We start from the raw sequence: 14144 nt of genomic DNA, 5'->3' as shown, positions 1-14144 counted from the left end.
GATTCAGAGCTTTTCTTGCCAGCTTGCAATGTAAGAAAGTATAGCTCAGAAGGGAGTTACAGGCCCACAGCTTCAAACTCTTACAGATATTATTCTATATTTCTATATCTGGCACCACCACTCCTAAGAGAAAATGTTTCTGAGAGGTCATAACATCAGCTTAGTTGCTGATGTCTTGGAGGAAACTAGCTCCTGATGGGCAGCTGAGTTGTCTGATTCACTACACAAGTTTTTTCTGAGCTAAGCCCCATACCCTTGGCTGCAGGGCTGGATGGCAGTGCTATGGTCAGAGCAGGATGATCTGCAAGGGAATCAAAGCCTCTAACTCTGCCCATCTGCTGCGCAAACACTGACCATGAGCTCAACGTCAGGAGCTCTGTCAACATGGGAAATAAAACTGTACAACACTTTGTTTATTTCCCTAGTATTTTGGAATTTTTAAAATATGGTTTTGTTTGTATTTTTTACAGAAGCTTTTTTATGTGGCAGATTGAGGGATATTTGTCTCCCTTGGTGAAAAATTACACAGAAGTGGCTTTAAGGCAATACTGTCGACATTTATGGATATCCTGTAGTTCACATAAAATTACCCACCATGATTATAATGTCACTTGTGCAAACTTACTACCCATATGAGTAGGTTTTCAGTAGTGTAAATCAATTTTGAAACTCACTGAGCATTTATGTAAAGTCTAGTCCATTTAGGAAGAAATGTAAACACTTTGTCTCAGTTGCATTGCAGCACAACAGCTTTGTTCCCTGGGATGCTCATTTTCCTTAGGTCATTGACATAGTACTGAACAAGTGAAAATCTTGTCAGAGTGTGGTTGCTTTGCCCTTTCCTGGCAGCTGTCAGATTTGTACTTCAGGAGCAGTCAACAGCATGTTATTGTTTCCAAGTAAAGGGAACATCACATCACTTTGACACCAAAAGATTTGACCTGCCTCTTTAATTAGCATTTTTTGCAGACTACAATCTGAAATTAGAGCAAATATTCAACAGGTAATTGTTCTCCATTTCAGTTAGAAATATAATTAAAAATAAGTTTCCAAGCTATCTGAAAATTAACTTAACAGTTTTGCCTGTATAATGTAGCAGAAATCTGTAAACTCGGGCATGATCGCTTTAACTTGCTCTCTGATTGAAAGCATAAAAATAAGTTTTCTGAAGTGTATAAATTGAATGGAACAAAAAAGCATAATTTTACATTGATCCTGTCAAGTTATAACCAGAATTCAAAAATATAAATAACTCAGGGAAATTTAAAAAGCTTGCAAAATCTTCTGACATTCCACATAAACAAAATAGCATATAACATGGACATGTGAGCTTGGATGATGTCAATAGGACATCAACAGGACAAGATCTGGACTAGCAGATATCATGTCCCACTGAGGTAGCATCAATTAAAAAATTACAAGTTATTTATAATTTTTCATTAAAGCTTTAGTATCTAGTCACCCTAGTTTCTGATTAAAGATACTTAAGTCCTCAAAGAGTGATATCTTTTCTATATATTTCAAAATATTTGCATAAATATAATTATTCAGAGCAATATATACCTATATATATATATATATACACCTCTAACAGTTCATTTTTTCCATCCATTTTGCTGTAAATTTACATAGCTCCAAGTCAGCTAATGACCCAAACATTGTTTATTGTCATTTTCGTAAAGCCATTTCTAAAGCCATTTTCTAAAGCCATTTCTTGGACCAGGACTGTAAAATTGCCAGTAACATACATATATATAAAGTTCATGCATTAAACTTACATGCCTCCAAAAAAACAATTCTGAAGCCTCATTAGGTTTTCTGGATTGTTCTACTATCAAATTGACACAGTGGCTGTTTTGGCAGCCACTCTTCCTCTGAGCAAAATGTCACCCTGTATCAGAGCAGAGCATACTCAGCACTTCTCCAGAGAGTCAGATGATGAACTGCAAATGCCATATCAGATAAGCATCTAAAAGTCCTAGATGCAGGATTAGCCTGGGAGCAGGTGACTACATCAATATAACCCTGGACCAGATGTAGGTGACTGCGGGTAGAGGTGAGTGTCAGGGAGCTGCATGAGATGAGGTCTCTCAGGAAAAGGAGCCAGGCAGAGCCCCCCCAAAACCACAGCTTCATCACACAGCACCTGATCAAAGCAGGCATGGAAGCAACCTTAGAGCCTTGCTTAGAAATGTATTTTCCTGGTGCTCCTTCACTCACCAATGAAGTTATGGCTAAACATCTTGATAGGATCCCATTTTTCACACCTAAGAAATAAGCCAGATAGAGAAGTTGCTAGCACTGTAAAAACCTATATGGGCAAGACCTGCTAAAGGCAGGTAAGGGGAAAATGAAACTGATTTGGAGGTTCTGGCTAGAGAAAGCCATGGAAAGCCAATAGTCTGGCCATGCAGCCATGTAAATGGATGTTCTGCCACTGTTTTATGAAGAAATACCCAAGAGGACAGAGACCTGCCTATCTTTCTTACTGCTATGATAATGAGTCAGTCAAGCACCATTAAAGCAGCAAAGAGCCTGGGAGTTTCAATGAACAACAGGCTAATTACAAATGAATAGTATAACATGGTCTCAAAAAAAGAGATAAAGCTCGCCCTCAGAAACAGGAGACGTAGCTGATAATTATTCTGTACTTCTCAGCAGCTGAAATATCATGCTTGACATTGGGAAGAACACTTGTTAGCAAAGATATAAAAAAAATTAGGAAATGCAGGATCAGAGAAAAAATTAAGCAAATATGACTTCAAATGCAAGGAACAGAGAATACAGGAAAAGAGACGAGCATTAAAATGCTTCTGAGATAAACTGAAATTAAGATCCCTTTCAATGTATAATATTTGTCTTTACATTTTAGTGGATTTTGATGATTCCTACCAGTAATAAGGACTATACTGTAACCATCAAAAAGAAGGCATTTTTAGTATGCTACATTCCTATTAAATTCCAGAAAAGCTACGACTTTTTAGTAAGGTTTGATCTTTAATAAAGCTTGGGGTTTTTTAAAATAATTTATACAAATTGTTAATTCCAATTATGAATTACTTATTTCAGATTTTCACTTTATTTAAGATCTGAATAGCTATATTTTCAGCCTTGTTTTGAAATCATCAGTTTGCTTGGAAAAGCAACCTTGCTGCATTAACTATATGGAGAAAAAGATCAGAATAAACATTTTTAGAAAATGCTATAACTTATATATTGTTAATTGATCATTTAATCTTTTAAATCAAAATTAAGAAAACCTACAGATGATCAATCACATTTGTAAAAAGGCAGCAACTTAAAACATCTGCTTGCTGAAATGCCCAAGATTGTATTGGTAAACTCTTTTAGTTGATCAATAAAGGCAGCAAAATAAGTATGCAGGGCTCTTTCCATGAGTTCCTGGTGTATGTGCTCTTGCTAAACTTGACCTGGGCATTTTGATTGCTTTTAGATTTGCAGATTTATTAGTGCTTGTATGCATATCATTCTAAATATTTCAGTTGAATTCTTTTACATAAGAGGGATATTCTATGAAGGCAAGTGATCTTTGTAGAATGCAGTTGCTTAAATATAGTATTTATTGCCATGTGAGCAACCTCAGGTTCTGAGACATTACGAAGGTCTGCTGCATATGCTATAGTACTCGCAGAAGACCTGCAGTTCAAAATCTTTCCTTTCTGAGATGGTGTAACAGCAGAAGAACTCTGCAATTGGAGTCCTGGCTTGGAGCTGACCCAGAAGGAAGGAATCAGCTGAGGATTCATCTGCCAAAGCATAGCAAGTGCCACTGGAAACTGTGTGAGATGACCACAGAGCTTTAGAGCAGGCATCACTAATATACAAATATGACAGGATTTCAGTGTTTTCTAAGACTTTACTTTAGTAAATGTTTTAGAAAATGTAAATAGAACAATTTTCAGATACTGATTGTGAAGAATTTCTAAATCTTCCTTTAATCCCCTAATAAGGCTCTCCAAGCAATTTCACTCCAAAGCATGCACACAGCACACAAAAGTTCAGCCCAGACTTCCATCCAGAAAATAATTGGAATCATGTAAAAATCAATTAAGCTATCTTAACTTCAGGCATTGCTACTAGTTCCCCTAAATTAACAAGAGACATCACTCCTGACCTGCTCTCATATCAAAATTCAGAGTACCAAATCCACAAATCTCTGCATTCAGTAGAATAAGCAGCAACTGAAAACAGCGATAAATTCCACAAGGAGAGGACCAGAACTGACCTGGGGGTAGGCCTGGGAGGAATGGTGAAAGAAACTTCATTATATTTTACTTGCTTTGTTTATTCACTTTTTTTAACAGCAAATCCAAACGCTTTCTCTGTACCTTGCTGGAAATCTCAAACATGCTCTGTTGTCTGAGAATCTCTTATTTGCAGCTTCACTTTCTGGCAATGGGTAAAAAAAAAAGCAATTTGTAGACCACAGACCTTCAGCCAAAGCAGATTTTTAATAGTAGATATAGTGTCTACTACAAGTGGCTTCATACAGAAAGCTATTGGTTCTAACCGAAAAAAGCAGTCTTGGTTCTGTTATACAATTAAGATCTGAACCACATATTTCACCACATACATTTATTTCCAGACAGGATCAGAGAAAATATTAAAATTGCATGAATTTCAGTGAATAACTTATGTGATATATCTAATTGTTGTCACATGAAATCTACACTTACTACCTCAAAAGAATTTAGGAATGAATAGTAGATAGTGTTAAATCATGTTACTGGAATACCTGGATATCCTGAGCACAGCCAGGAACCATTACAGTGAGAAGCACACAACCAAGTATTGTAGCAAGTGGTTTCTGAATAAAAACATTTACATTATGCATGGACAGGAAAAAACAGGTTCAGAAAGGATGGCTTTTCACCAAGGTCATGCTGAAACCTTTACACAACAGGTTTGGATTCTACATATTGAGAAAACTAACCAGGATTACATGATGTTTGGCCACAATTCTGAAAATGCCCATTGTCTTCCTTAATAGCATAATAAAGGCAGCTAAAAAGGCAAGAAACTTAAGAACAGTAGTATAAAAATAAACAAAGTTATCATGAATTGCAATGACAACATATGTTCTCATTTCTCAGCTGTCCATCCTGCACAATGCTCTTTGCACTGGATAAAATTGCATTAAAATAGAATAAATGCTTGTGGCAGCAACAGAGTCCCCTGATATATAAATGAAAAAAAATTCTATTACTTTTGTACTAAGCAGAAACAGGCATCAGAACATTGTAGGTGGATTTCTTGTTCTCCAGGTATAAGCTAACAATGTGTGTTTAGTCATTTGCAGAGAGCAGAAAGGTGTGAAACTCACTGATCTGACAGCAATTGCTTTCCATGTGCCTATATCCTGTTCCCCAGAGCACATCTATCTCCAGAGTTCTTTGATTCTAAGAAAACTATATTTTTTCCTTCCTACTTCAAAATATTAGTAGCCACCAAATTAAAACAACTCAGACTGTCCCTTGAGACATTATTCACCAATGTTAACTGGCAAACCACCAAGCACATCTGCCACCCACTCTCTCAGGTGTATTATTTTTGTTAAAATTAAAAGGAATTTTTAAGAAAAAATACAAGCAGACACCTTGCAATGAATTATCTAGAAAAAATAAGTTTTAATAATTATGTGCAAATAGCTCAGGGCCTAATAATGGTAATTTTTGGCCTCTCTAATTAAGTTATTTAATCCATAATAAATAATAAAGACATATAATAAAGAAAGATCTTAAGAAGAGATAGAATAAAGCAGAACATTTTCCAGTCTCAATGAAAATTCATTTCAATGACAGTTCCCTATCCTTTAACAAATGATTCCTCTGGTCTCAGAGTTACTGCTAACTTAAAATAAAATTTAAAAATAAAAGAAAAAAATAGTCAGAGGCTATTATTCTTCAGTATAACAATGCAAAGTTCCATAAATAAATTAAAACATTTGAATTCTGTGCACAGGAGATGTCAGCAGAAAAAGCCATGAAATCTGCATTTTAATTTGTCCCTTCTTTGTCTAGGGAGAACCTTGCAAGGTCGTTTTCAATTAGAAGAGCTTTGAACTCATCTGTTGAGGGACAGAAAAAAAAAGAAAAGGATTATCTCAACAGCAGTTTGAAGACTGTGTAATGCATCTGAGTTGAAAGAAGAATGAATCTTGAACCATTACTCCAGATCCACATCTGTGGATCTAGTTACCATTTAACTGATGAGTTTTAACTGTACTTGTCATTATAGCATAAGAAAATACTTTTTCTGTTCTTCAGATGCTTTCAGTCTGATCCTGAAGGAGTCATCCAGGGGAAACATCTGAGTGTGATTTAGGCATCTCAACACCTTTGAAAGCAATAAGGCCTGAAGGTTGCAGGGGTAAATAATGAATTAGATAGATGCTTTCTAAGCATTAAGGAAGAAAAGTAGAGCTGCAAAATAGAAACCTCACCAGGTTCCTTTCAGCATTTTTAAGTATCAATTTAAATTCTTATAACATTTCATACTGTTACCAAAAATGAAAAGTATAGCTAAATCATACAGCACTTTGAGACACAAAAGTAATGCTATTCCTTAGCCTTTTTAAAATGTACCTGTCTCTGCCAATATTTAAAATAATTAATAAACAAGTGGAGCAGATGACTAATTCCAATTGAAAATTATGCTTAGAGACAGGTACGTATTTAATTGAGGCCTATGTTGACCCAAACTACAGAAATTACTTAAGTCCCTGATCACAGGCTTGTCCCCAGCCTTACCATGTGCTTCAGGGAAAAGAGAAGAAAGCCCTGATCCTCTGAGCTTTGCAAAAGTACAGAGCCACAGCTACATTTGTAGGGCCAAGAGGACCCTCCCACCTGGCATTGGTTGCGCCCACCTTGTGCCATAAGGTTTGGGCTGGCCTCTAGGGCAGAGTTGCATTCATTTTCTATTTGGTTATGACTTGTTAGTGACTTCCAGAAGAAATAACATAAACTTATAATTTAATCATGTTTACAGTCTTACTAAGTACTGTGCTTACTTTCTAGAATATCTTGTTGCCTCCAGCATAAAGATCAACATTTTAACTGTATGTTTCTGTTCAAGTTCAAACATGAAGATTTCAGATCATGTACTTTAAAGGAAAACAATAGGAAACTAAGGAAACAATAAAGCTCCAAACAGGCTTCCAGCTGATGAAGTGAATATGAGAAATATTCTTTCAGTATCTGAAACATGTGGCTTGTTATCTGCGTAAAGTTTCATGGTAAGTCTGCTTTGAGATTTCTTCAACAGTTTCTTAGAAAAACAGGAGTATTTCCATAAAGACTTTCCCAACATTACCAAGTTTTACTCCACAAATAATTCCATTTATGAGCCACATTTTCCAGGTTTCCCAAAGGGAGATTATGTCCATATGTATAATTTCCTAAAAAGAGATCTGGGTCTGAGGACAGCAGCTTTTGGCTCCACTAGGAACTGATAATAATGTATTATTAATTAATTGCCTTGCAAAAACCATGTCACTTTTTCACATAAGGAGATCTTATAAATAAATCTGTGAAGTTCTAAAGTGATTTGCAGTTATTTTTTTTTTCTCTCCAGCATTTTTCTTTTAGTGTCTTCTTAGATAAATTAAAGGAAAAGGATAAGTAACTAGGTTTGGTAAACAATACAGAAAACATTTGATGCAAAAAAAATATAAAATCATCAGATTATAACAAAACAGAAGTTCAGCACTTTTCATAAAGCCCATTTTCAAGCACATTTTATCATTTCTACCTGTATGTCTCAATCTTAAATGAAGAAAAGCACCCTATAGAGAAATGGCTTCTTAGTAGTAACAAGTAAAAGTACAGCCAGCCTCTAAAATTTATTCAGATATTTTGTCTGTGCAATGGAAAAATTTATGTTCTGTTACAGGTCCCTCAAAACACATTTTAACCCCATAAAAAAAACCCAAAAAAACCCCCCAAAAAACCTAAACAAAACCAGAAAACAACTACAATGCAACAAACATCCTAATTTTCTGTGTCACTTCTACCCATCACTTATGCTGTACCAAGTAGAAATAGTCACTTTACTTTTTCTTCATCAGCGTGCAATTAAGGAATGACAAATGGAGGGTAAGGGGTAAGAAAATAAGCTATGTTCACATAGAGTATATTGCCAAATGTTTGATAGTATTAGCACAAAGGAAAACACTCACTTAAAAATACATTTTATAAGAATACAATACTCATTAATAAAATACCTTTGAAAATAACTGATCGGTGGTTTACATATGTTTTATCCATACCAAATACAGCTTTTGTATAAAGATGTTTTATATAAATATTAGTAAATATCCCTCATTTTGTGTGATAAGGGAAATCACTGTGAAAAATACTTACCAGTAAGCTATAACCCTCTCAAAATAATTTTTGTCATTGAAACATAAGATTACACAGTCTGTGGTGAGTTTCTAATGTTGCTGTGCCACACTGACATTTCAGCACAAAATTAGAAGTATCTTAATTTGAAATAACTTTTCAATTTAAAAATAAAATAATATTGATGGGTTTTAAAATAAACAGTCACGGAAGGCTCCAGAGAAGCTCATAACTTTCTTCTATATTCCGCTCAGATCTAAGACAGTAGTTAAAATCATAGAAGAGCAAGCAGGAGCATATTCTCTTATCTCCAGTATGCACTTGAAGTCTTTCCAAGATTGTCTTGCTCTTTCTAGTGTATCCATTCAGTGAAAAAATCAAACTAGAGCAGTGAGTTTAAGAGATTTTCAGTCTCTCTTGTGGGGCATTGTGACTCCTGCTTGAATCGCATAGGGAAAAAAATCCATTTAAACAATCAGTGGCCTTTCTGTCATGTCACCAAATTAATGAAATTACTTTTCTATTCAAAAGAGGTAATACAATTGAAGAGTTACACAAAACAAATGCTTGGAATCAACCTATAACAGTTTAGACATGCACCACTTAAGTCCCTGTTTTTAAGTTCCATATCCTTGTCACGTTTCTAGAAGACCATTTATTGAATCAATTAGCTGAAGAAAAACAAGTATACTCTAAATAATGCAAAATACCAAATGCATTGTGAATAATTTGCTTCATAAGAAGCAAGATTGATTTTGCCTTTGATTATACTTGCTACACAGAAAGACTTTTTCCGATTAAGGTTAAAAAGTTAATGTTACAGAATCAACAACTTGATAAAATATCACATTAATCAGGAAGTATAAACTCATTAGAATTCTACATATCATGCTAAAGGAGCTATTTCTGGAATATCCTACAAGTACCAAGATAGAGAGGCATGTTCTGGAACACTGATTAGCAAGGCCTTTGAAACAGTAACATTAATAGTACCAAAAACATATCTTTAAACAAGGTATTAAAATATTCAGTCTCTCACCTGCTTTTTTCAGGAAAAATAAGTAGCCTAAGCGGTTCAAAAGATTTCTAGAAAAATCATTACATTCCTCAAAATATTATCTGCAAAGGTAGCTTAATGTACCTATTGCAACAATACTAACACAGTTCGTTCTTAGTTGTAAAGATAAACTTCCTCTCTTGGCATCAAGTGCCGTGCTAGGTGCTGGAACCATCATCAGCACTTTGACCTTAATGTGGAAGTAAATTTAATAAACCTAGTTGGATCTGGATAAATAAACCTGGATCTGGATTAGCTTGGGCTCTTAGTTTAGCCAAAATGAATGCATGATCTAACAGCAGTTCCCCTTTCCTAGAAGGGCTCAGAAACAGACAGCAAGTGGGGAAATAAAAAGGAGAAACAGGAAGAGGAAGGAAGCAATGTCATCAGTCTTTGAGACTTGTTAAAATGCGTACTTGGTTTGATGGCTAGTCCCCATTGTAGCTGTTGGTCCTTTATATCTGCAAATCAGATCACAGATGACTTAATGTACTTGTATATTTTTATAGGCAGGAAGCTCCCCTACTTGTGGTTCTTATATTCCAGGCTGGATGAAAGATACAGTTTTCTAGACAACAGTACTGTAAACAAATGAGCTATTACAAAAAGTAAACTGCCAAGAAACTTCATTTGGGATTCAATTGTTGGCCTCCATCCAAGTGACAGGCTTTTTCAAAGGACCCTGATAACTTCAGGGTGTTCCAGCTTCTTTGCATTCCTGCACATCGAACTCAAAATAAGATGCTGGAGTAATGTTTGAATAACATGTTGTCAAGTCTATAAGATTAAGATAGTATACTGATGAGTGAGACATAAAAATGTGTGCAGACAGATAATGTCTACAATGAAGGAGAGTAAAAAAAACAGTATTAAGAAAGGACAGTTTCATAAAAATAAAACAATTGCATGATAATTTTGTTACTGGACAGGGAATAACACTGATGTTGGCTTTATAATGATAACAGTGAAGCAAATGAAAGTAAAATAATAAGACAGTAAAATAACGATAAAACTTGTTTTTCAGGTAAAGTAATAACTCAGAACAGTAATAAGGATGTGGCTGCTATTCTTTTTCTAATTTTTCTACCCTGCACAGTGGATACATATTCTCCCACTGTAAAACCAATCATAAAAAGATAAAACAAAAAGAAAAACTATGCCCATTATTTTCACTTTGAAAACCTTTTCTCTTTGTCCTAGAGTGTAGCTGCACAAGTACAATTCATAATCTGGCCTGTGGCAGTGAGATACTCAAAAGGAATAAATACAAGCATCTAGTGTTGCCTGGAGTAGTAATAGCCTTGCTAAGAATATCTCTGAGAAAGACAGTGATGAGATCACAACTTCATTTATGACAGTGAGAGAGTATTTGAAGTGCTATCTACACCCCTGTCACTCAAATTGCAGATTTCAGCATACATGGCACTCCTATATCAGCTTCTCTAAGAACTGAACTAATCTCTACTCATTTCTGACTAGACAGTTCTTTTAAAATAAATGGGAGTGTATAGGTTTAACTAAAACAATTTGTTTTGTACATCAAAGATGAAAAGAACCATTTTGCATTCTATCAATCAGGACCCTGTTTTTAAACAAACAAAAAAACCCAACCAAAACCCAAACCCGTATCATGTGAGGGAAAGATTCTTAATGATGAGGAAATTATCTGTAGAGAATTCAGATCAGCTTTTCACAGGCTGAACAATAAAGTCATTATGTGAGGAAAGCAAGAGGCAGGGTAAGGCAAGGCAAGGTAGGACAAGGGAAGGAGTAAAGGAAAAAGGAAAAGAAAACCTGCAAATCTCTTTGAAGGAGGTAGTAGAACAAAGAAATAATCCATCCAGAAGAAGGGAAGAGGAAAATGCACATAAAACTATGATGAACTTTTCACATGAAAAGAAATCTCTGCAATTTGAACAACTGTTGTGTGAGTCACGTGATCATAAAAGAACAATTTTAAGATAGAGAATAAAAATGCCATCAAAAACATTTGATGAATGACAATTGTTATTTATTTCCTGATATCTCCTGTGACATTTTCAAAATAAATTTTTTTGAGAGCAAGAAATTGGGTTTCCGTGTTTTCAGGGTTTAAAAAAAAGCCTTAACAGTAGGACAGAGAGACTTAAATAATTTCTAGTAACTTTGGGAAGTCTAGTGGGTACTATTGCAGAATGGGAGGCAGGGAGGTGTAGCGGGAGGAGCCCTTCTTGCTCCTAGGGCTGATCCTGAGGCCTCGGGGTTTAGCCCATTCCTGGACGATGTCCTAGGGCTGTTCCTGGGGCTCTGGGATCTACCCCTTCTTGCCTGCTCCTGGGGCTCCTCGAGCTGTGGGCTTCTCCATCCTCACTGAAGAGTGAGAGCCCCCTCCGCGGGTGTCAGCTGCTCTCTTATTGGCCCCCTGCTCCTGCACATGCTCAGGAGGGAGGCCAGACACAGGTGAACCCACACCCACTCATCGATAACTCAGGGCACCTGGTCCTGTCTCACTACATTTCCCCCCTTTTTTTTTTTTTTTTACACAGACATTTACATAGACATTTACATTTACATCTTTCACCTTACACAGACATTTACATAGACATTTACATTTACATCTTTAAACATACATCTTTAAGGGGAATTAAACATCACCTTTAAACATTTACATCTTTAAGGGGAATTAAACATTACACATTTTACATATATTTTTAGGGAGAATTCTCAACCCTTACACATATTTTGGGGAGAATTCTCAACCTTCTTTCTTTAAGGGGAATTAAGCATACCCATATATTCGCTCGATGTCAGCCCCTTTCTGGCAAAGTCTCTGCAAGTTGTCTGAGCACTCTTCACAAAGTCTCTGTAAATTGTCCCAGGCACTTGCCCTCTGTTCCGGGGTTTCTTTCCTCATAGGCCTCGGGATTTAACCCTTCCTCATGGGATTTCCCTCTGCTCAAGGGCTTAGCCTAGGCATATTTCACAAAGTCTCTGCAAGTTGCACGAGGCACTTTTCACAGAGTCTCTGCAAGTTGTTCTTCTAGTTATTATTCTCCCTCCTGTATCTGCTCCTCTGGCTTGGTTTCCCTCTGTTCCGGGGTTTCTTTCCTCATGGGCTTCGGGATTTAACCCTTCCTCATGGGATTTTCCCCTCTGCTCTGGGGTTTCCTGTCCAGAGAGCTTGTTGATCATACCTTACAGGGAGAATGTTCTTGCAGTTTCTGTGCCAGCTAGGTTTTCTGCAGGCTGCCCACATTCTCCACCAGATGTAGCCGGAAAGGAGTCTCTTGTCCGGGATTGAAGCGTCGATACGATGATATAGACTCGTAGGATGTGATCCGAGTTTATTGCCCACAGTGTGGAACTAGCAAAGATGGTCTGCTGCTATAGAAGCAACCAGCCACTCTCTAAGCTAGCTCTAGAACAAGCTGCCTCAGTGGGTGTGAGCCTCACTATTTATTGGCCCCATGGTCTTGCACATGCTCAGGAGGGAGGCCAGACACAGGTGAACCCACACCCACTCATCAATAACTCAGGGCACCTGGTCCTGTCTCACTACAGGGAGGAGCTTCCTTCATGGCTAAGCAAGCCCTTATTAGGGCACAATTAATAGTAAATGTTTCAGACATCAACTTTAGCAAACTGAATGCCAAAATATATTTATTTGTGTCTCCTTCATGATCTGTAGAAGGAGCTAGAAGTGACCAGATCAGAATAGATGTCTATATTTAGTTACCTGAATCCCATATCAAGAGGGCTGTGGATTCCTTTATGAACAAACCACATTTTACAGAATCTTTACTGAGATACCATTCCTTTGCTTACAATCAAGAAATAATATGATTAGCCTGATAGTACTACTAGATTTAGTAGTATCACCCTCTTTCACATCAACCTGTTATTTAGGTTAGCATTGGCTTTCATCCAAGACATCAGAACTGAAACCTAGAGAGACATCTGGACAGACAGTGCACTTAAGGATGTGGATATAAGTTCTCTAAATATATATATAACATTAAATGCTGCAAACAACTACAAGTTAGATAACATAATTCCAGTTGCAAGGTAGTTTTAAACACCCTGGATGTGTTTAAAACATGGCTAAGTACTGGACTCTGAGAGTTCAGTTAATGGTTTGATTTGATGATCTTAAAGGTCAGAAAAATTGTATGATATAAATGTTATTAAAACAAAAATGTCAGTATAATCACAGGCAATTACCATGTTCTAAAGAGAAGTCATGACAAATGCTACTATTGTTCATGGTCTGTTTCAAATGCATGGGAAGGTGAATCCTTTCCTCACACACTGTACTTCAAACATAAGAAATAAGAAATGGAGGACTTGCAGTGAAAGGCAAACCCAGGAACACTGTAGTTTCTTGTACAAATACAGAAGTTACAATGCTAACTTCTCTGTTTCATATAACAGTTCATGGAATGGAAATAAGGATAGGCAAAAGAGAAAGCACTCACAAGAAAAATTAACAGTTATTGCAAACCAACCTTATAAGCTTATATGATGATTAATATTAATATCAAGCTTTTAGAAGTTGTTTTTCTCTCTGTTTGCACAAGATAAAGAATAGAGGGCAAACAATCACAGGAAAGATGCTTCTTAACTATATTGATTTTACTCTTTAACTATGTAAATGACTTTATATACTCGAATTAATTCTGCATGCAGTTATGGTTTCTCTGTCTCAGGGTACTGTAAAACTGGAAAAGGTAAAGAAAGGAAGTCAA

Source organism: Calypte anna, chromosome 2, assembly GCF_003957555.1.
Source record: "Calypte anna isolate BGI_N300 chromosome 2, bCalAnn1_v1.p, whole genome shotgun sequence".
NCBI classification, from domain to species: domain Eukaryota; kingdom Metazoa; phylum Chordata; class Aves; order Apodiformes; family Trochilidae; genus Calypte; species Calypte anna.
The sequence above is the reverse complement of the archived record's forward strand: the minus strand, read 5'-3'. Positions refer to the sequence as shown.